We start from the raw sequence: 22774 nt of genomic DNA, 5'->3' as shown, positions 1-22774 counted from the left end.
GTGGCTTATACCCTTTATTATTATAACATGATATTATTATGATACCCTCACTATATTTTCTGGCACCCAGAGATTTTCTTTCATTTCAAGTTTATTTTACTTTTATGTTGTATTGAAGTTTATTTTGCTTTAATATTTTACAGAATTGAGCAATAAGGGGGTTATTTATATATATACTAGTATTTTCAAACATACTAAAGCATTTAAAAGAGATTTTCTGCAGGTCCAGTCCATACATTTTCTTATTATATTTTAATTGTGATTCTGAGATTATTTGCTGATGTCCAATTTCCCAGAATCTAAGAAAATTAATGGACTTAAATTACCAATTGACTCAATCATCCCTTTAGTTCTTTTAACATTAATTTTAGCAACACTAATAATATAATGTCTCAGAAAACACATTCCATATTTAGCTGTAGCCAATTTCTTCATGCAAGGTCAACACTTTGTAAAGTCTTATTGTTTGAGTCAAATTTTGAAAGACAGAGGGATGCTCTCACCAGGCAGAGAAGTATTTTTGGCATAGGGAGGAGGACAAGTAAAGGCACTAACATAAAAGAGCACAGCAAGATCAGAGAACTACAAGTAGTTCTGTAGACAAAAGCATAACTTTAAGGATAGAGAGAGATAGAAGCACTGAGAATTGAAGCCAGAGAGGTGAGCAAAGATCAAATTATGGTGGTTTCTTTATACCAGGCTAAGGAATTTGACCTGTGTTCTTATGGGAAATAGTGAGCAAAGTTTTAAGCTGCTCAGCTTTGTGCTTTAGAAATATTTGTCTCAGGAAAAAAAGATATGTCTTAAAGGCAATTGTGGGTAATAACCAGAAAAGGAATAAAGCTGGGAGCAGAAAACTAAGAATTCACTGCAGAATAGGAGAAACTAACATAAATAAGAAATATTAAGAATGAAGAGGAAATGGACAAATACAACAGATTAATGAGGAAGAGTTGATCAGGCTTAGCCATGTTTGAATGATGCTTTCCAGCATGACTTGAAATAGAGAAACAGGTTTGAAGACATGATAATGAGTACACTATTGATTTTGAGGCCCCTATGGGGCATAAGCAATTGGTGCTACTAGGAAATTTATCTGGTTTAGAAATATACATTTTGATAGGATCAGAAAGTTCTTTCCTTATTGGGCTGAAATTTCTCCTATAGCTTTTGATAGAAGAAAAAAAAAAGAAATTGGTTTTTTAAATGATTTCTAATAGTGCATTTATTCTTCCATTTATGACATAAATTAATATTTATTTAGATCTTGCTCTGTGCTGAGCTTTCACTCTGCAGAAGAGATCTAGCAATGCAACAAAAGGGGGAAGGTTGCAGAAACCATGGTTTTTTTATTTTGTTTTGTTTTTGCCCAATAAGGAAAGAACTTTTCCAGACCCAGGAAACTAATATTTTCCTCTCAAGATCAGCATGGGAGGTACTTAGGAATAAAATGAAAGGCACTGGATCATGAGCCACTTGGGAAGATGAATTGGCTTGTATCTCGATGGTAGTGGCGCTGCTGCCCCTGCTGGTCACATGGTGTAACAGCCAGTTGGGCACTAGCCGATGCTTGTGCAGCCACAAAACAACCTAGCTCAAGGACTTTGGGAGCAGAATAAAACTGTAAAAAAGACAGTAGGTATCGTGAAAAATGGTTAGAAAGTAGAGGTTGCATGGCTTTGCTGTGGAGCACATAGCATTGCTTACTGTGGTTTTACCATTTATTGCATGTTGTAATTCAAAAACAAGTTTTTCAAGTTATTTTTTGGCAGTCAATCAAGAGCAGATATTACATTAGTTATTTAAAGAGGTACTTAATATAAATAATTTTTAACTAGATATAAATTGTTAACTAAAAGGGTCAAACAACGAAAACCACTGTAAGAGGACACTGAGAGAATAACTTCAGAAAGTAGTTGCCTCTTCTAAGGTAAAGGAACAAAGAGAAGAGGTTGGAACTGTTAAAACTTAGAAATGCTAGAGGCGGGGCCCCCGTAGAGCTGAAACTCAAATCTCTGAGGAAGAGGCTCTTCTCCGCTAATATCGGCCAAAAAACACCCAATTTACAATGAGAAGCTCAAGCCACAGGGTCACTGATGTCCTCTAATTGTGTGTACAGACCCACAAAGTCCTCCTTACAAGCCTGGAGCTGCTTTTTCTCAGAAAGGAGCAACCTACAGAAGATAGCCTGGATTTTCCCCCAAACCCAAAGGTTTATAACGTGATTCTCCTTCAGTGCATGCCGGAAGTTTTGTACAGCTCCTTATTGGCCACAGACACTCCTCAGACAATCCTCAGACACTCCAGATTTTGGAAATGTTGAAATATAAGGCACAAGTGGAGAGCAGCTTACATTTTAGTCTGAACTTAATGTAGCAGCTTCCCTTGCATTACTCAAAATTGTCAATATTATGAATTACCTCGTAGATTAGTCAAAATAGCCCACTTATATACAGTATATATTTATGTGCATATACACTCGAATTTTTTTAATGTTTTATTTAGTGTTGATTGAGAGAGAAAGAGACAGAGTGTGAGCATGGGAAGGACAGAGAGAGAGGGAGACACAGAATCTGAAGCAGGCTCCAGGCTCTGAGCTGTCAGCACAGAGCCCAATGTGGAGCTTGAACTCAGGAATGGCTAGATCATGACCTGAGCCAAAGTTGGATGCCTAACCAACTGAGCCATTCAGGCGCCCCTAGATACTGGAAATTTAAAAAATACATACCCAAACAAACACTGTGCCTCATTTTTAGTGGTACAGCAAATTATTTTTCATCTTGAAGAGGATATCTCAACATGTTTCAGGCTCCTAGACTCCCACACACTTCACTAAAGTTGAGAGCTACTTAATTTTCCTGGAGTTGTTCTCTCATTATCTGTGTTGCATACATCTTACTGAGGCATCTAAAGCACTTTTTACATCCCCCTTAACACTCTTCCTGAACCAGCGGGATATTCGGTGAAGGAAAGATGATCAAGATGCTTGTAGACTACATTATGGTAGAGAGTAATACATTTGTAAAAAAAACCCTGAGGCAAGACTGTGACCGTATACTGTTTGACATGCCAAGTAAAAACATAAACAAAAACAAAACCTGCCTTTTGAGGTTCTTGCACATCTGTATGGACACAAGGGCATTTCCTATGCAATAGCTTCAGATCAGCTGCCAGAAACTGTACGGATTGCTCCAGTCAAGTCATTAGACCTGGAGCATAACTGCAACTCAACTTACTATCTAATAAAGTCTACAGTGATCCACAGACATTATCTAAGATTTATCTGCATTCTTCCTAAAGCATATAAGCAAGTTAAATGAGGTTATGATGGATATCGCTACACTGTATCTTTCAAGTCTTAGATGGTAGCACTAATCTTTACATTGTCCCCAGGATTGTAATATTGTTTTTGATTTATCATCTTGTTAGGGAGGGGAAGTTCAAGGTTCCATTTGATACTTTGTAGGTCATAGAGCTAATGTGAGAATTCTGCCAGTTGTCAAGTATATCTCTTCCAACTATAAATCCAGAAACTGGGAAAATAACCACAAAGTGATTTTGTGGACCTACTGGGCCTTATGTGATTCACACTTGGGCTAAGACCTCATTTAGTTACTTGACCACCATAAATCTTCATTGTGCCTAATGGACCAGAGTGGAATTTAGAGTTTTAAGAAATTACCATTATTTAAGTGTTGGTGTGTATATGTATAGTTTATATATATATATAAGATTATTTTCCAAGGAACCTATAGCTATTTACTATAATGACTGTAAAAAAGGAAAAAATATACATATGCATATATATAATATATGTATACATACACAAGTATATATGTAAAATATACATATATGTATACATATATATTATACCATGGTATATATATGTGTGTGTATATATGTGTGTGTCTGTGTGTATATATGTATCTTTTTCCTTTTATAGTTCTTACAGTAAATAGCTATACGTTCCTTGGAAGATAATTTATAGCATATTTGTAGCAGTGTTGTAGGTCCTTCCTCACAAGTGAGGAGATTTCCCATCAAATAGAAAGCTTTAGATCTGTCTGTAAACTGGCTTAGGTCTAAAAACTGGGTGAGAGATCGTAGTTCACCACTATAGTGACTTAAGTCAGATTTTGATCACTAGATTTGGAGTCTATTATACATATGAAGAAATATTTTAGAAAGCTATTCATTTATATCATTCCTATGGAAACTGTGACAAATTAGTTCCCATAGGTCAAAACATTCTGATTGCCCTACACGCCTGCAGCCCTTTATTTTGAATACATAGGCCTCATCTTTGGCTGTTAAGAGCTTTAAAAATTTTTTTTTGATGTTTATTATTATTATTATTGCTTTGAGAGGTATACAGAACATGAGTGGAGGAGGGGCAGAGAGCAAGGTAGACACAAAATTTGAAGCAGGCTCCAGGCTCTGAGCTGTCATCACAGAGACTAATGCACACCTCAAACTCACAAACTATGAGATCATGACCTGAGTCAAAGTCAGACGCTTAACCAACTGAGTCACCCAGGCGCCCCAAACTTTTAAGAGCTTTTCAGGTCTGCTACCGCAAGATTAAAATCAAGTTGCCCATGGCAGCATTCCCCCTATTACATCTAGCCAACAATCACCAAAAACCTTTTCAAGGGTACAGATGTCCCCTCATATCAAAGTCTTAGTGCAAGAGTCATCCTATGGACTTTTCCATAGAAAGGAACTGAGAAGTAGAAGTACAGATTGCAAGTAATGAATCTATCGTCTCCAAAATTCTCCTCTCCTAAACCTTTAAATTCCTTTGTCTACATCATGCCAATTTGGCATAGGCCAATGTTGAATCTAAAGTTTAGTCAACTAACCAAATAAATGGCTAGAGTAATTTCCATATGCATGAGTGTATCACTTAGACGTCAATACGAGAAACAGAACCAGTACAAGTGATATGGAATGTGCGATTTATTATAGAACCTTGGCTTTATGCAATTGTAGGAGCTGATTAAAAGGTTTGTATGTGCTGGTTATTTCTGAAACTGGTGCTGGGCCTGAGATCAGTAGGGCAGAATACTGGAAAGGAAAGATGAACACTGAGGCAAGGGAGAGCAGAAAACATTAGAATCCATGATAATGACCTGAAACCCATGTTGTTTATGTAAAAGACATAAAAATTATACTCCCAAAGATATCTACACACTAACACCCAGAACCTGTAACTATATTACATTAAACACAGCAAAGGAGAATTAGGTTTTGTAGATAGAATCAATGATGTTAATCTGCTGCTGTTAAGATAGGGAGATGTAGGGCCTCTGAGTGGCTCAATCAGTTAAGTGACCACCTTGGCTCAGGTCATGGTCTCACAGTTAGTGAGTTCAAGCCCAGCGTCAGGCTCTGTGTTGACAGCTCAGAGTCCATAGCCTGCTTTGGATTTTATGTCTCCCTTCCTCTCTGCCCCTCACTCTCTCTCTCTCTTTCTCTGTCTCAAAAGTAAATAAACATTATAAAAATAAAAAAGATAGGGAGATGTAATGGAAGAAAGACAGGAGGGATGAGGCACAAGAGCAAATTGACCTGCTGTGAACATGGAAGAGGTAGGCCCAGAGCCAAGGAATGAGTGCAGCCTTTACAATCTAGGAATGGCTCTCACCAGGCAGCTGCAAAAAAATGGGGGCCTCATTACTACAACACATAGGAAATGAAGTCAGCCAATGACCTTTCAAGGCAAGGAAGTAGATTCTCTCTAGAGCCCTTAGGAAAGAATGCAGTCCAGTCAATACTAGGCCAAATTTACAACGTGAGAACCTATTATTCAGACAACAAATTTGGGGGCACCTGACTGACTCAGGGTTGAGTTTCTGACTTCAGCTCAGCTCCTGATCTTGCAGTTCATATGAGCCTTGCATGGGGCTCATGACCATTAGTTCTGAGCATGTTTTGGATCCTCTGTCCATCTCTCTCTCTCCCCTTCCCCTGCTGTGTGCCGTCTCTCAAAACTAAAAACACTTATTAAAAAAGAGAAAACAGGGGCGCCTGTGTGCTCAGTCGGTTAAGCATCTGACTTCGGCTCAGGTCACAATCTCAGATTAGTGGGTTCAAGCCCCACATCAGGCTCTATGCTGACAGCTCAAAGCCTGGAGCCTGCTTCAGATTCTGTATTTCCCTCTCTCTCTGCCCCTCCCCCACTCATGCTCTGACTCTCTCTCAAAAATAAACATTAAAAACTTTTTTTAAAAAAGGAAAAAAACAGATAACAAGTCTGTATCACTTTAAGCAATACAAATTGGTATGTCTGTAGCGCTTTGTTATGAGAAATGCAAAAATAAAACAATCCTTTACCACTTGCAAGGTTCCAACATTGTTCCTGTGGCCTGCAGAAAAAGCTGGCACTCATTATCATGGCACTTGGTCCAGAATTCAGAAAAGCTGAGGAGAAACTGAAGTTACAGCAGCTGTGGCCAAGCTGCCACCCTATGCCACAAGGTGACCCAGCAGGTCAACCGCCCCGTGAGCGAGCTTCAGCATTCCCCAGGAGTCTGCACCGCTTCCTAGCATTAACAGAATATGACTGCTACGCCACATCCACTTTACAAATCTCAGGTAACACGTGTCATTCGGCCCACACTCATGTACTGATGGAAAGGAATTCCCAAAACTGTAGTTCCAGCTTACCGAAGTCAACACGGCACCAATCCACCAGAAAGAGTTAACACATTCAGTCGGGAATCATTGGTCAGTAAACCACATAAATAAAGTTGGCCCAGTTTGGTGTTATACTCTATCCCTGGTTGGTCTAACAGCTTGAGGATTTACTCCCACACATATTCGCCATGTTTCTTTCAACATAAATCTGACAGTTTTCTTGATATATGTTATTTCCTCCCACTTCAAAATCTGTATGATTTTCCCAGGAGCACAATGAAATCTGACATTGTATGTGAGTGTGGACAACAAGGGTATCCAGAAGGGTCTTAAGGAGACAGTGCATCCCCTTGTATGACAAGTACCTTAGGTGAAGTCATTGGAGGCTTTTTAAACACAGGGAAGGATGTTATTCTCAGATATGGAACACAAGCTATTTCCACAGACAAAAAGATGGCAGGATGACTCAGGGTCCCAGTTTCTCAGCTTCCTCTGAGCCCAACCTGATGTCCTATTCCCAGGTTCAGGACCCCACTCCTGCCCAAGCAATGCCTTCACGTTCATAGGACATATTTGGAACAACTGTGAATTCAATTGACATTGTAATTCTGCAACCACACAATTAAACCTAGGGGTTTAATTTTCCATCACTATTGGCCATGAAAACTATTAAACATAAGAATATTTGCTATTAGAAATAGGGCTTTCAGAGAAATTCTATTTTGTTCGTTTTGTTTTGTGAATTTTGAGCCAGAGCTTAAAGTCTGAGCTTGTCATTTTCTTTTTGTAAATACTCCTCTGCATCAGAAGATTCTGTCCCACGTCAAAGACCTAGTCATTGTTACAGCCATATGGTCATGTGAAGCAGTCATTCCTCCCCATAAATAATTTATTCAGGAGAAATAATATTACAAATAGCCACAGGTAGATTAGTGTGATTAATTGTGATACACTACATGCAATGAATTAATAGCATCCATTTCACACTGGCAAGGAGCTCAACATTCATTCAAGCTCAAAAATGCAGCCATACCATTTACCAAATCCTATCATAAAGGGACTGCTTTTAGAATCTACTTTTATAGCAATTATTGTACCAGTCAGGATCTAGTCAAGAGATAAATCACACCACTTATTGGAACAGAAAGAATTTAACATAAAGAATTTGTAACTAAGGCTAAGGAGGTCATTGAATGGGTCATTGAACTGATAACAAGAAACCCCTAAGGTAATTTGATACGCAAAAGGAACACTAACATATCAAGGAAATAGCAACTGAAGGGAGCAACTGCTAACCTTGGGGCTGAAGGATGAATCTGGTTCTGCAAATGCTGGGAAAGCCAGTGGACCTGCAGGGGCGGGCAGGATGGCCCTGTTCTAGATGGGGTGAGGATGCCGTGCTGGCGGGATGCACACAGAAACCAAAAGCCTATGGTGCAAACCTTCAGCTGTAAGAATAAGGTCTGAGGATCTCATGTGGAATGTGGTGACTATCATTGTTATTGTATAATTGAAATTTGCTAAAACAGGAGAACTTTAATATTCTCACCAAAAAAGGGAAGGTAGGGTAAATGTGTGAGGTGACAGGTATGTTAATGTACTCAATAGGAGGGATCTTTTTACATTATATACATATATGATGTACATTTTAAATATTTTAGTATTTTATATGCCAGTTATAGCTCAATAAAGCTGAAATTTTAAAAAAGAAAAAAGCAGGGCGCCTGGGTGGCTCAGTGGGTTAAGTGTCCAACTTTTGATTTTGGCTCAGGTAATGATCTCATAATTCATGGGTTCAAGCCTTGAGTCAGGCTCCGTGCTGACAGTAAGGAGCCTACTTAGGATTCTCTCTCTCCCTCTGCATTGCTAACATGCTCTGTCTCTCTCTCTCTCAGAATAAATAAATACTGGGGTGCCTGAGTGGCTCAGTTGGTTAAGCGTCTGACTTCGGCTCAGGTCATGATCTCACAGTTCATGAGTTCAAGCCCCACATCGGGCTCTGTGCTGATAGCCTGGAGCCTGGAGCCTGCTTTGGATTCTGTGTCTCCCTCTCATTCTGCCCCTCCTCTGCTCATGCTCTGTCTCTCTCTGTCTCAAAATAAATACAATATTTAAAAAACATTTTTAAAAATATGCAAGGGTCCCACAGGAAATAAGCACAACACGATGGTTCCTTCTTCATCCAACAACCTGATGGCTCTTTTCTCTCTCCCTTGTTATCAGAGCCGAACAAGGAGACAACTCTCAAAATTTGCGTTTACAAAATCCAGTTCCTGCATCACACAGCGGAGTCCAGGAGAAGGAGTTTGAAGTTAAAAGTAAAATTATGTGAAAACTGGCACAGTTGATAATGCTTAAATTTTTTTTTGCAAAAACCTCTTTTAGCACTACTACGTTAAGACATGCTTAATGAATAATTTTTGTAATGTTCTACTTATTAGAGAGAGAGAGAGAGAGAGAGAGCATGAGCAGGGGAGAGTCAGAGACAGAGGGTGACACAGAGTCTGAAGACAGGCTCCAGGCTCTGAGCTAGCTGTCAGCACAGAGCCTGACAGTCCCACGAACCCTGAGACCATGACCTGACCGTGAGATCAGTCAGACACTTAACTGACTGAGCCACCCAGGCACCCCTCTTAATGAATAATTAAACACTAAGTTCCAATTTCTCAAGAGAGTTGATAAACATGTGAATTGCACAAAATATTTGTACAAGGCAGCATGCAGAGATAAGACTAATCATGTAAAAGCTGGAAGATATAGATATGTTGAAGGTAGCAGCATCTAGTTTAAAAGATAATGATTATTTTTAGAAAACTGTGCCCAAAGATATCAATTTCACAGGTGCATCTGCAGAAAGTGTTTTTATTTATCACTCTGAAGCATGACTTTCATTATGATCAAATTACTTTCCTTCTGAACTGATTTCATTCCATTTTTGGAGCCCAAGTGTTTTCTGTACACCCATGGAAAGGGAAGCGATATGTCAGTTTTGTTGACAAAGGAAAATGTCTGTAAACAGTTAATGGGAGCCATTTTGTAAAAGTTTAATCACATGCTTCATGCAGAAAGTCAGTTATTTCTAGTATGGTTGGGTTTCTTTCATTAAATTCACATAACAAAATAAAGCTTTGGAAGGTCGGTCTGTTGAAGACGGATCTATTGTATGGTCAGTTACAAAAAAAGTTCAACACTAAATATGCAATTATTTGTTTTTGCAATATTAATATGGATACAAATTTAGCAGAGCCCTGCACATCATGGATACAGTAAAAGTCTTACTAAATTAAGAAACTTACAGAAAAAAATACTCTTGGAATTGGCTCTGGCACAAAAATAAGTTATAACTTCATCCAACAAACTGCCAATAGTCTCCCATTTGAAATAAATAGAAATTGTAGATGTCAAAATTTATAGACACTAAAGTACTATAAAAAATCCATGATAAGGCTTACTGTTAGGTACCCAAAATATATTTTTGCAAGGTCAAAAGTGCATTCTTTCTTGCTATTTTCCCACAGATTTTAGAAATGTTTCAGCCTTTAAGAGAACTACTTTGTAAATCAACCTACAAGTCATATAATGGCATTGAATAGTTTCTTTTTTCTTTCTTTTACTTTTTAGTGGATCAGGTTATTTAGTTAGGTTCTTTGTAAGAATACCAATCTGTGAGGGTAAACTCCATTTGTGAGAGGAAATACGGAGCAGAAGTAGCCCTGAAGCTGAGGAACAGCCTTGATTTTTGTCAGAACTGGCGAGTCCACAGCTTTTCTGATCATCATTACGCTGCTCTGTAATCTCATATTTCTCCTTCTCCCTGTGGAAGATCTCACCTTCCTGGCATCTGGGTTTACGCAGCTGCTGCTTTTTAAAGTAAGCATTAGTGAGATGTTTGGGGATTTTGGCACTGCTGATACCCATTTTGGTGGAAGTCACAATGACAAATTTCTGGTGCATTCTACCCATTGGAACTCTATTGAGGGACAGAGGTCTGGTCACAAGTACCAGGACACGGCTCAGTTGCTTCAGGAAAGCCACCCTCTCGCCTCTGCGGCGCCCAGTAAGGATGATCAGGATGGTCCCAAGAGTGATGCTGTCTCACACGCTGACTGAAAAGGTGTTTTGCTCCGAGCACACCTGCAGGACAATGCCTAGGCATTTTATGCAGTTTAACCACCCGTGTAGCACTATTCTTGTCACCACCACCTGGTTTTGTGACAGTAGCAAGAACCTTCTTCTTTTTCTTTGCAACCCCGGATTTAGCTGAATACATTGTCTTGTACACAGCCTTCCTCGGACATATAGCCGGTCCGGAATATCTGCCATGCCCCCTGACTAGGGCAGGGTCTTTGTTGCAATGGGGCTTTTGAGCCTTGAGGTTACCCTTCTTCATCTTGCCACGAGCATTACCCTTCTTGGCTTCAGGTTTCTTCTCCTCAGTATCCGGCTCCCTAGCTTTTTCACCCACCATCTTGCACGATGGGAAAGACTGGCATTGAATATTTTCTGAAAGAACTCTGCATTCAAGAAAAATGTTAGGAAATCTATTATCAAAATATCCAATGAATTGAAGCCAGAAAATGAGTTTTTGCAATAGCTGCAAACAAAGACAAATTTATGCCTACAAAAACAGGGACATGAACAAATTAAATGATGAGGCCTCAGTGTGCAAGATTTAATTTCAAAATTCTATAAAAGACTTTGAAATGACTTGCAGAAAAAACCTTTTGATCCGGTTTCTTTCTTTCTTTCTTTCTTTTTTGTAATTGGATTATATTATGTGCTGAAATACAATAAAATTAAAAAGACCTATGGTTTTGCAGCATCTGTTTTGCAAAATGCTAAAAATATTATAAATGGAGAATTTATTTTATGAAGTTTATAGGGTAGATTTTTACAGGGTAAAGCTTTATAGGGTATATTTGTAGAAAATAAAAACTCTAAATTGAGGCAAAAGACAGTGTCTATAAAAATGTTTGAGCTGGTATTTCATGAAAATTAGAATTGAGACTATCTTCCACTTGGAATTTTTCTCTGAAATTACTAGGTAATTCAGAACCTCTAAATATTTTCTCAATTAAAATATTACATAGTCAAAAAATGGTATATAGTCTACAGAAAAAAGTAAATATGTATCCTTTTCAAGTATCTTCATATAAAATGTAACTGAAGATTTTAGGCAATTTTTGAAAAATTAAAAAGTTAAGACCATATGAAAATAATATTACATCCAGCAGAAAAATATTAGTGAATTAATGTTAGAGAAAGATATGGCCTGTGCTAATTTTTTGTTTAGACAATCAATATAATTTTTATATTTTGCTTTCCTCTATAAGAAAATATGTCATATTACTTTTCAGAAAAAAATTTTATTTTTGAAAATAATTTTTACCCAAATGGTTTCATACATCAGCCAATATAAATAATATGGTGAATTAATTGTTCAATGAATAAGTATTTCAAATATAAAACTCTAATCAATTTTAATGTATTCTTTCATTTTTAAAAGTGTCTTGACTTGCTATCTTATTATGCTCAGGCTACCGTAACAGAATATTACAGACTGGGTGGCTTACCAACAGATATTTATTTTTTCACAGTTCTAGAGGCCAGAAGTCGAGATAAGACACCAGCATGTTTGGGTTCTGAATCCTGGTGAAAGCTCTCTTAGCTTGCAGATGGCTGCCTCCTGTCTGTGTTCTCATACTTCATGTAGTGTTGAGAGAGAGAGAGAGAGAAAGAGAGAGAGAGGAAAAGAGAGAGAGAGAGAGAGCAAGCTCTGTGGTGTCTCTTCTTACCAGATCACTAATTCCATCATAAGGGTCCCACCCTCATGACCTCATCTAAATGTGATTATCTCTCAAAGACCCCACCTTCTAATACCACCACATTGTGGGTTAAGTTTTCAACATATGAATTTTTGGGGAGACACAATTCAGTCCATATCACTTGGATAATAAATTTTGGAACCCCATACTTAAGAATCTTATTATCACAGAGTAGGGAATGGTCCCTTGGCATCAGTTTCCAGATGCACAGTCCTGGCTCATCTTTGGTTGTCAACATTCAGTTCCACAGCATCCAAATCCAAATTGACATATTTGCCTTGAATCTCTTTTCCAAGAACAGCTCATTTTTAATCCTTTTCTCTCTGTCTGTGAAAGATTTCTACTCTTCTGGGTCTCTCAGCAACTTCTGTATTCCTCTTGGGGATGTAGGAAGTATGGGATTCTGCGAGGCGGTCCTAGGGCATTTTGCCTAAACAGTTCATTCTACCATTGCTACCGTACTGCTCAGATGCTGTGGTGAATGTTGGGTTTCTCTAGGAGGCTTGTAACTTCCTTGGGACGTTAGCCAATGGTTCCTGTGGTCTGGGATACCCTCAAAATAATTTGAGGTTTTTATTGTTCCTCCCTACTCCTGGCACTTGCCGGAGGAGATGGCACCGGGTTCAGGGATTCATCGCTATCCAAAGTCTGGTCACCTCCCCTCTTATTTCTTCTTCCTAAGAAGTGGACTTTATCTCTTTTTGGTGAAAAATCAGCTCTTAAATCATCCCACAGTACTTACACAGACATAGTTTAAAAATTGGCTGTCATATTTTTTGAACTCTATCAAAGAGCTTCACATTTGCAATCAAATGCCTTGGCTTTGAAGATGACTGTGGCTAAAATGAGCTGAAAAACAATAAAAATTCAAGTGACTTTTTTGTATACGGTATTTACCCTTGTTCTAAATAATGAAAGCTAGCTAGCAGCTTTACAGGGGAAGACAAGACAGGAATGCTGGAAGGACAAATCTTAGTTATTACCTCACAATGTCCTGCCAAAAATGTTGGAATTTTAAGACTGAACAAAATCCTTATAAATTATTCATCAAGTCCACCCTTTTGTTTTATAGATGTCCTGTGTAAAGTGAGAACCAGAGAGATTAAATGATTTTATTTTAAGACTGCACAGATTTTGAACCACAGAAGTAGGACTACAATGAACTTGACCTTCACCAAGTACAGGAATTTCTTTCACTGATTTACACTATTTCCATTTATACATGGTTTTCTGAATTTCTCTAAAAAAGTGGCATCAAAAATTAGACACATCACTTCAAGTGTGTTCAGAAATGTTGTAGAATTCTGACAGGCTGGTGACTTCTGGATGCTACACCTCTCTAAGTGACACTCTAAGGACTCCCTCCTTTTGAGTTTTGATGATATCTCATCACTGGGGTGGTTTGTCATAAGCACGTGCATTGATGCCACAGCAATGCTGGCAAGCCCGTTCTCTTCTCTCTGCATCATGTGTTTAATTTGTGAAATCCCATATCAAATTCAGGCATCAGAGTGTCATAGAATAAAGCTACTTTATGGGACACCCGGGTGGCCCAGTCAGTGAAGTGTCTGACTTCAGCCTCAGGTCATGATCTCCCAGTTTGTGGGTTCAAGCCATGCATTGGGTCTCCACTGACAGTGGGGAACTGCTTGGGATTCTCTCTCTCTGCCTCCCCCACTCTCTTTCTCTCAAAATAAATGAATAAACTTAATAAAAAGATGAAAATAAAAAAGGAATAAAGTTGATTTAACAATTTATATTGCTAAGGAAAAAGAAAATGATTTATACTGTAAAAATGAAGCTCCTTCCAATTAGTGCATAATCTAAACCAAAACTGCCTATTAAAAACATTTTTCTCGCAGAAGTAAAAGCCTTTCCAAAGGTTTTCCATTTTAAGTAGAACTTTTCAGGTACGGATGCATTCTGAACCACATTCTTTCCAGCGTTAGGACCCCAGCATTTTAACCTGTCCTGTGAGATGCTTCACATCTTGGCCAAAACTGAAACCTACCAGAAGTTTTAGGGAAAATAATTCTAAAACTGTCTTACTGTATATGAGCAAGTTTCAATGGCCTTTCAAAGCAGATACTTGTTTCTGTAGGACACTTAACTATTCCAGTTTGTTCAGTCACCTAACACAGAATTTTAAGAGGGATTCTAGACTGAGCGGCATCAATGACTTCTCTCTGTCTGTGGTCCATAATGACAATAAAAAAATAACAACAGTCTCATCTTACGAAACTACAGGTCACAGGCAGCACAGAATCTTCACTGTTCTGTCATCTACATAAGAGAGTTATCTTATTTATTCCATGTTAATCATTTAGTTTGGTTTTTTCTGCTCTCCATGTCAATTGAAACTTTCTTGAACAATAAACTTTTAAAACATATATGCCCACAAAGCAGATTTTCCTCATCTGTAAAAGAGAGAAAAAAAATAAATCTGGTTAAGGACACTATTACAATTTTAGGGCCTAAGCACAGTTATTTTAAAACCATATGGAAACACAAACAAGAAATAGAAAATTTAATGCAAATGTAAGATAATTTATGTAATGATTTCCTGCAATGCTTCATCTTTTGAAATATCGTAATAGAAGAGTTCTTTGCTTTACAAAAAAAAAGAAAAGAAAAAAGAAAAATAATACATTGTGTATAAACTGGAGAGCATGCATAGCAGTTCTGTTTGGAAGATAGCAAAGCACCATGTAAAAGGCCTCTGTGTGCTTAGCCCACCCACCAACTGGAGGCAGAGCTAAGAGAAAAAGGAGCATCTAATCCATAGCATTGTTACCACTGCATCAAACCTGGGATTTTCTTTTCTAAATGGCACTCACCCAGTGGAGTCTAGAGCAATTATTTAGTGCCTTTTTTTTCAATTAGGTACCGAATGCTATCATTCAATCCAACATAAATGTCCTTGGGTCTTGTTTGTCTTGGTTCTAACATGCGTTTTGCCCCAGACATAATGGGGTGAACTAGATAGAGAAACAGCATCAGTAATCATCTTTTTCTTTAGCACCCTATTTTCTACCATTCACATCTTTTTTATCTGATCCTAACTACAACCTTCTGTGGGAAAGGAGGCGCATGAGGGAATGTGGGCTTCCAGTACAAATGACTAGAGCAAGTTCATACAGCTTGCTCCTGACACCGTGTGAGTGATAAACTAGGTTTCCTGACTCTCGGGTTCCTGCTTTTTCTGTTAGATGACACTATGTACATAATGTTTGAATTTGTTATGGCTGCAGTGAAACTGTATGCGTGAAATGAAATTATCATGAGAAGTTTATGCATTGACCTGTGGAAATTAGGGTGCTGCTAAGACCTCAAAACTTGATCTCACATCCCCCAGATTTCTGTCTCCCTGCCAGATACCATGGGTGCCCTCAGACTGAATGCGTGGAAAACTAAACTCATTGTCTCCCTCCTGGCAACGTGTTACTTAGCTTTCACCCTGGGACCCTGGCATGCCAGGTTTGCCCTTACCCCACAGAGATCCCCAGGTGGAGGGCACAGTGCAGCACGTGGTGGAAGGGCTCATGACGGGAGCAGGTACCGCCCCAGCCTGTGGCTCTCTCCTGGTCTCCTCCTCCGCCACCATCGGGCAGCCAGTGTTCCCATCCGCTCAGCTAACCCGCGTGGTGTCCCACTCAGTTGACCTTAAATCTCAACCCTTAGATGCGTTCTTTTTCCCATCTAAGTTTCTGCTTGCAGTGGCCCCACTCTTCCTGGTATCAAAGAACTGTTTACTCCTAAGCAACAAGCTCTCCTGGAGCCTGTACCTCTCCCCTTGGATGCGCCGGATACCTGATCCAAAATGTTACATGGCTCCGCATCTCCTTGGTTGGCTCCTGTGGACTGGAGAGAACAAGACTCGTTCGCCCTACTCGCTGTCCAAGTTCAATTAGTAGTTGTCTAATCTGGCCATGTCTGCTTCAGTTTGCTGCCATCATTCTTTCTTATCACCCCAGGTTCATACCCCCATTATCCTTTGCCAAGACCCTACCCCTAATGAGCCAATTTAAGTACAACCTGCCATTTCACATCATGATATGGGAATGAATGCAGGATTTCTGTGATTCCCAGAAATTATCTAATCTTTTTTTTTTTAATTTTTTAATGTTTATTTGGTTTTGAGAGTGACAGAGCATGAGTGGGGGAGGGGCAGAGATAGAGAAACACACAGAATCTGAAGCAGGCTCCAGGCTCTGAGCTGTCTGCCCAGAGCCCAGTGCAGGGCTCAAACCCAAGAACTAAGAGATCATGACCTGAGCCGAAGTCAGATGCTTAACTGACTGAGCAACCCAGGTGCCCTTAATCTTTCTTTTTTTTAAAAAAAAAAAAAGTTTATTTATTTATTTTGAGAGAGAGGAAGAGTGCATGAGTGTGTGGTGGGGGAAGGGGAGAGGGCGAGAGAGAAACCCAAGCAGGCTCCATGCTGTCAGTGCAGAGCCAGATATGGTGTTCAGACTCACAAACCGTAAGATCATGACTTGAGCAGGAATCAAGAGTTAGACACTTAACCGATGAGCCATCCAGGCGCCCCAAGCTAATCTTTCTTAAAGCTAATTATGCACATACTCGTTGTGTTCAGAGGAAATTGAAACCATTTACGTAGCCTTCTCCCTGAAACTCTTTTTGGTCTATATGGAGTCTTCATATGGACAGCTAGAATCCAACCCCACCCCCTTGATCACTTTCGCTCCTTCTTTTCCCATCTTGTTACTCCAGAACTCTACCTTCGTCTCATGTCTTACTTTGCCTAAAAAAGCCAGAGGCCAGACAGCCATTTAAGCCAAAGCAAACAAGACATTATGCCCTGGATTTTTACCCCTTTCTGAATGAGGTTCCTGCACATACTTCTCCACTGATTGCATAACCTTGTTATGCATTATTATGTTGCCTTTTGAACTCCACACTCATCTCTCCTACTTCCTCCTCAACATTAACCAGGCAGAGTTCAACCAGATAAAAGAACCAGCAGGAGATACACATTAAGAGAGACATTGCAAAGAATTGGCTTAAGCAGGACTGTGGGGTCTGGCTAGAGAAGTCTTACAACCACAGGGCAGGCTGCCAGGAAGGCAGGCTGGAACTCTCCTACCCACACTGACAAAGGAGGAATTTCTTCCTCAGGGAGGCCTCAGCTCTGCTCCTGATGCCTTTCAACTGATTGAGTTAGGCCCACCCAGAAGATCCAGGATAATCTACCTCTTGAAGTCAATTAGTTATGGACTTTACTTACATCTACAAAATACCTTTACAGCAATACTCAGATTAATGTTTGAATGAATTACTGGTAGCCAAGCTTAACCAAGTTGATACATCAGAAGACCACCATGAACATCTAATGGACTCATCTCAAAATTAACATGTCCATGCTGAATACCTCTCTTCTCTCCTCTCAGCTCTCTGCAAACTGGTTTATTGCGATGGCAATTGCATTCCTTCAGATGTTGAGGCCAAAAACATAAAATTGAGCTTTCTTCTCACTTTCAAATGGTAAATTAAATATGGGGACCCCCAACTAGTTCCATGCCCTAATCTCCAGAACATTTTATAGCAAAAGAGACTTTGCAGATGTATCTAACTTAAGGATTTGAGATGAGCAGATTATCCTGTGTTACCTGGGTGCCCAGTATAATCACAATGGCCCTTACAAGAGGGACACAGATGGGGGAAGGGGCAGGGGAGGAGATCCAATAATCACCACACCAAGCAGGGTTTGGTGTGGTGCACTTTTGTTTCTTAATAATTTATTTATTTTTAATTTACATCCAAATTAGTTAGCTTATAGTGCAACCATGATTTCAGGAGTAGATTCCTTAATGCCCCTTACCCATTTAGCTTTTATCTCCTCCCACAACCCCTCCAGTAGTTCTGTTTTTAATCTTTTGAGGAACCTCCATACTATTTTACAGAGTGATTGCGCCAGTTTGCATTTGGTGTGGTGCACCTTGAAGATGGAGAAAGGGGCCACAGCCATGAATATAGGCAGCTTTTAGAAGCTGAAAAATGCACAGAACGAATTTTCCTCTCAGCATCCAGACATGCAGTCTGCCAACACCTTGACTTCAGCCCACTGAAACTGATTTCAGACTTCTGACCTCCAGAATTGTAAAATAGTAAGTCTATGTTGTTTGAAGCCACTAGGTTTGTGGTGCAATAGAGAACTGATAAATCTATTTCCAATCTCAGGTGACATCTTGTTGACTTTACCTTCGATATGTCCAGAATGGAACCACTTCTCCCCACCTCCCCTGCTAACACCTCACCTTCATCATATCTGCTCTAGAAGATTTCAGTCGTGTGTTATTTTTCTCACCCACTGTTCTCCATTCTCTTGTCCCTATCCCTCCCCCCAGTCTTCCACTGTTGGCTCATGTGGCAGCTTCATGAGCAATAAACAACAAGAGTCCTTCCTTCACGCAGAAACAACCCCAAGGCAGGGTGCATAATGTGGTGTGCAGAACTGAGACTGAATATCCTCATACAGAATACAACCTTCGCGATGGTACAGAGCAGCCCTCCTACAGTCTTCTCTGACCACAGGCGAGCAGCCCCGTTAACAGGCAGGTCAGACCATGTTGCTATTCTGTTCAGGCTCCCACAAGTCTCCCCATTTCACTCAGTCCTTTCAAGGGGACTGCAAACCTTCCACATAATCTGGCCAGTTACCTCTGAGGTTCTGTCTCCTGCTTTTCGCCCGCTCACTCACTATTCCAGCAAAACCAGCCTTCTTGCTGTCCCTCAAATGCCCCAGACACATTTGCCTTTCATGGTCTTCACTCTTGCTGTTCCTTTAGGCAGAAAAGATTTGTCTGCAATATCTAAATGAATGGCTTTCTCACCTCCTTCAAGTATTTCATTAAATGTCCCTTTCTTAGTGGCCCCTACCTTGACTATCCTATTAAAATGTGTAACCCATGCTTCTATCCCTATATTCCCTGTATCCCACTTATCCTGGCCTATTTTTCTCTATAGCACTTATTATCTTCTAACACTTTATGTATAACTACTTAATTATTGTATTTACAATAACCTCTGAGAATGTAAAGATTTTTGCCTCATTTGTTCACTACTGTATCTTCAAATAATACCTTGTATCTAGTGGGTGCGCAGAAATATATTTGAAGAGTCCTTTCTGTTCCAGTTTGGGCTCTTTGAGAAGCAGCCTCTAAGGCAGAAATCCAGGTACAAGTAGTTTATTTGGAAGGTGATCCCAGTAGACACTTCGAGGGGTACGGGCAAGGAAGACAGGGAAGGGAAGGCAATGACGAAGGCTAATGTTTTCAAACCCTCCAGTTAAACTGTGGGTAACTGGAGCTTAAGCCCATGGGGGCACCCTGGAAACCAGTGAAGAATATATACTTCTGAAGGGGAGAAGACTTTTCCTAATACCCTCTCATATTCTGTGGTTAGGCCTGAGATTTAAACTGACAAAAGACAGATTAACAAGGGGAAAGTACACAAATTTTATTTAGGTTAATATCTTTACATGGCATGAGACCCTTCATAGAAAAGAATTGGAGATGCCCAGAAGTACATGGCCCTCAGAGCTTATGTACCAGTTTAACAAAGACTAATAAATTGTAGAGATGTGACCAGACAAAGGACAAAGGGGTTTGGGCCACTACGGTAGGTAAACTGTGGGAAAGTGACTGAGAAATACAAGAGGAAACTAATAAAAGATAAAAGTCATTTTCTTAAGTTTGTTTGTACAGATTCATCTTGGCATCAACTTCCCATCTCCAGTGATAAGAATGTTCTCTTCTCCTGGTACAAGAAAGCACCTTCCTCACAGTACATTTACGGAAAGAGGAACTCAGAGAACACTTCCTGCATCTGCTTTTTCTCAGTTGCCTTCAGCTCAAAATAATACATCACAGTGGCACATTTGGGGGGTGGCATGTTCACTTCAGACTTATTCCATGCAGGAGGCAGGGAGTGGGGTCTTTATCCATCGAGCTCCAGGAAGGGCATTAATTATCTGGTACTTCCCTTCTGCCATTCACACAGGGCAGAGCTGACTCCATCATCTGGGGTCTGCACTCAAAGAGATCATTGTCAGTGGCAGAGGTCAGGCCTATTTGCATGGAAACAGTAAGGACTGAAGGCACAAGAATGGGGCTTCAGAGGCATCTGCAATGTTTCTCTGCCAGGAATGAGAAGATGAACCCCTACCTGCCAAATCAGTAAAGCTACAAACATGGCACCTTGATGATCTGATTATCACACTGTCTTTAATTTGTGTTACATGACCCTTCTTATCTACCATATGATGGGAGGGGGTCTGATAGATAAGGGCACCTGGTGGCTGTCCTATGGGGCTCAAACAGAGAAGGACTTTCTTCACAGGAACTGAAAGAGAAGGCAGAGGCAGAGTCCAGTAGAAGAGATGGAGTGACATCCGGGAACACAGTGGATTGGTGATCTCGTTGTTTGCAGTCAGCATTCTGATTTGTTGGTGTTCCTGCTATATGTGCCGTTCAATATTTTGAAAATCAACCCTTTGGAGGGGCTCACTCATTCAGCCAGAGCTGGAATCTCGAAGGGCTACCAACATAATGAGGAAGCTGTGGAGCAGACAGGGATCTGGAATGCAATAAGGGGCATCAAAGAAGAGAGAGTTATGAATGGATTGAGAGGATGAGTGGGTGTGTGGTCTGACTGAATGTCTAAGATGAGGATTGTTCTCTTTGGATGTTGTTACGTATTTCTGCAGCATCATATGTTGTTAGATGAGTTGGTTTCAGGGATCTGGGAAAGGGTTCATAAGTAAGACATCTTATAGACAGGACTGCCTATCACAAGGTCTTTTTGACATTTCAACCCACTTGAGTCAATACATCCAGAATCTACAAAGGGATAACTTCCCTAGTGACGATCATGCTGCAGACCCCATCCATGACAGGTCAGCAAAGACATGCGGATGTCTCACAGGCTACTTTGTGCTTTTGTCCAACCCACCAAGAAGCATCTCTTTGCCACACAAAGAGAGGCCAAATTTTGCCGGAATGTCTTCAGGCTTGATATTAATTTTCCTCTATGCCTGTCCTCAATTTTTTTATGTGCGTGGCTGAAAGCATGGACTAATTTGGATGATTGATAATGATGACAGTGAATGCTGTAATAATGGAATATAGAGAGAAGAAGTGAAAAAGAAACAAGTGAGTAATGACAAACAGATCGTTTGAGTCCCGCAAAGAGGCCTCTGCTAGGATGGTAGGACTTGGTTAGGAAGCCCAAAGCGGAAATAATGAAGTCCAGGATAAGGGGCTGTCACAGGCATTCCTTCCTGCTCCAGATAAGTTAAAACAGCTTCCAATGGTATAAAACATCACTTTGAATTCTCATCAAAGTAGAGAAACCACTGTCTCGGGATTAGCGTTCCAAAGGTAGCCTGACCAGTGTTGCTTCACAGCCATGACCATGTCTAAAACGGAAAGATGATTTTAGCAGCTGTTCTCAGAAAATGGTTTCAACACTATGCAGTTATAATACAGAAAAGCTAGAGCTGAAGAAGTGAATATATATTCTTTTTAGAATAAAAGGAAATGACTACAAGCCTGGTAATAAATGTGGCAGCTTACTAGAAAGGCAGGTTTAAAGAATAAGGAAACTCACATTGGAGCTTAAATTGGAAACAGGTGCCAGGCCTGTTTCATGGAGTCATAGAATGTCAGAGCTGGAGGAGACCCAGGGGTAACGTGTCCAATTCCCACATTTGATGTATCAGGAAACCCAGGTCACAAGAAATGAAGTGACTTGCTCAATGCCACACACGGTGATTTATCTCCCAGTTCAAACGTTAGTCTTTTTTTTTCTGACATTTTAACGTCTCTGGTACAAAATTCAAAAAGAAACCCCTGATTCTTTTTATAAGATCTATTTTGAACTTGAATTCTAAATACTCACACCTGTATGACCATTTTCTCTACCACCACATCCTCTTAAAATTTATGCTTTACCATATTTTCATTGGAGCTATTGTACTTTCGCAGTATCTTAGGTGGTTCAAAACCATGACTGGTTTTTTTCATCCATTTGACTCTTTCATTTCTTCCTATAGCCAAAGCACCAGGATAAGCCCTGTATCTCCACTGCGTCAGTAGTTTTGGTTTCCCATATCTCTTTTCTATCATCAACCTTAAACAGTGGGATGATCATCATGTCATTTTTTTTGTTTCCAAAAATCTATAATATTCTTTTCATACCCAGAAGAGCAAGTAGACTTGTTAATAATCTCCTCAACTAACAATGTCTATCATCATCATCTATCCTACCTTATCCAATTAATAGCTGTC

General features: G+C 39.9%; 1 pseudogene; it reads right to left on the bottom strand.

The window, feature by feature from the left end:
- Window positions 1-10277: 10277 nt before the first annotated feature.
- On the bottom strand, window positions 10278-11107 carry LOC115301202 (annotated as a pseudogene).
- Window positions 11108-22774: the final 11667 nt, after the last annotated feature.

The sequence above is a fragment of the Suricata suricatta genome, chromosome 1 (genome assembly GCF_006229205.1).
Source record: "Suricata suricatta isolate VVHF042 chromosome 1, meerkat_22Aug2017_6uvM2_HiC, whole genome shotgun sequence".
Taxonomy (NCBI): domain Eukaryota; kingdom Metazoa; phylum Chordata; class Mammalia; order Carnivora; family Herpestidae; genus Suricata; species Suricata suricatta.
The sequence above is the reverse complement of the archived record's forward strand: the minus strand, read 5'-3'. Positions and strand labels throughout refer to the sequence as shown.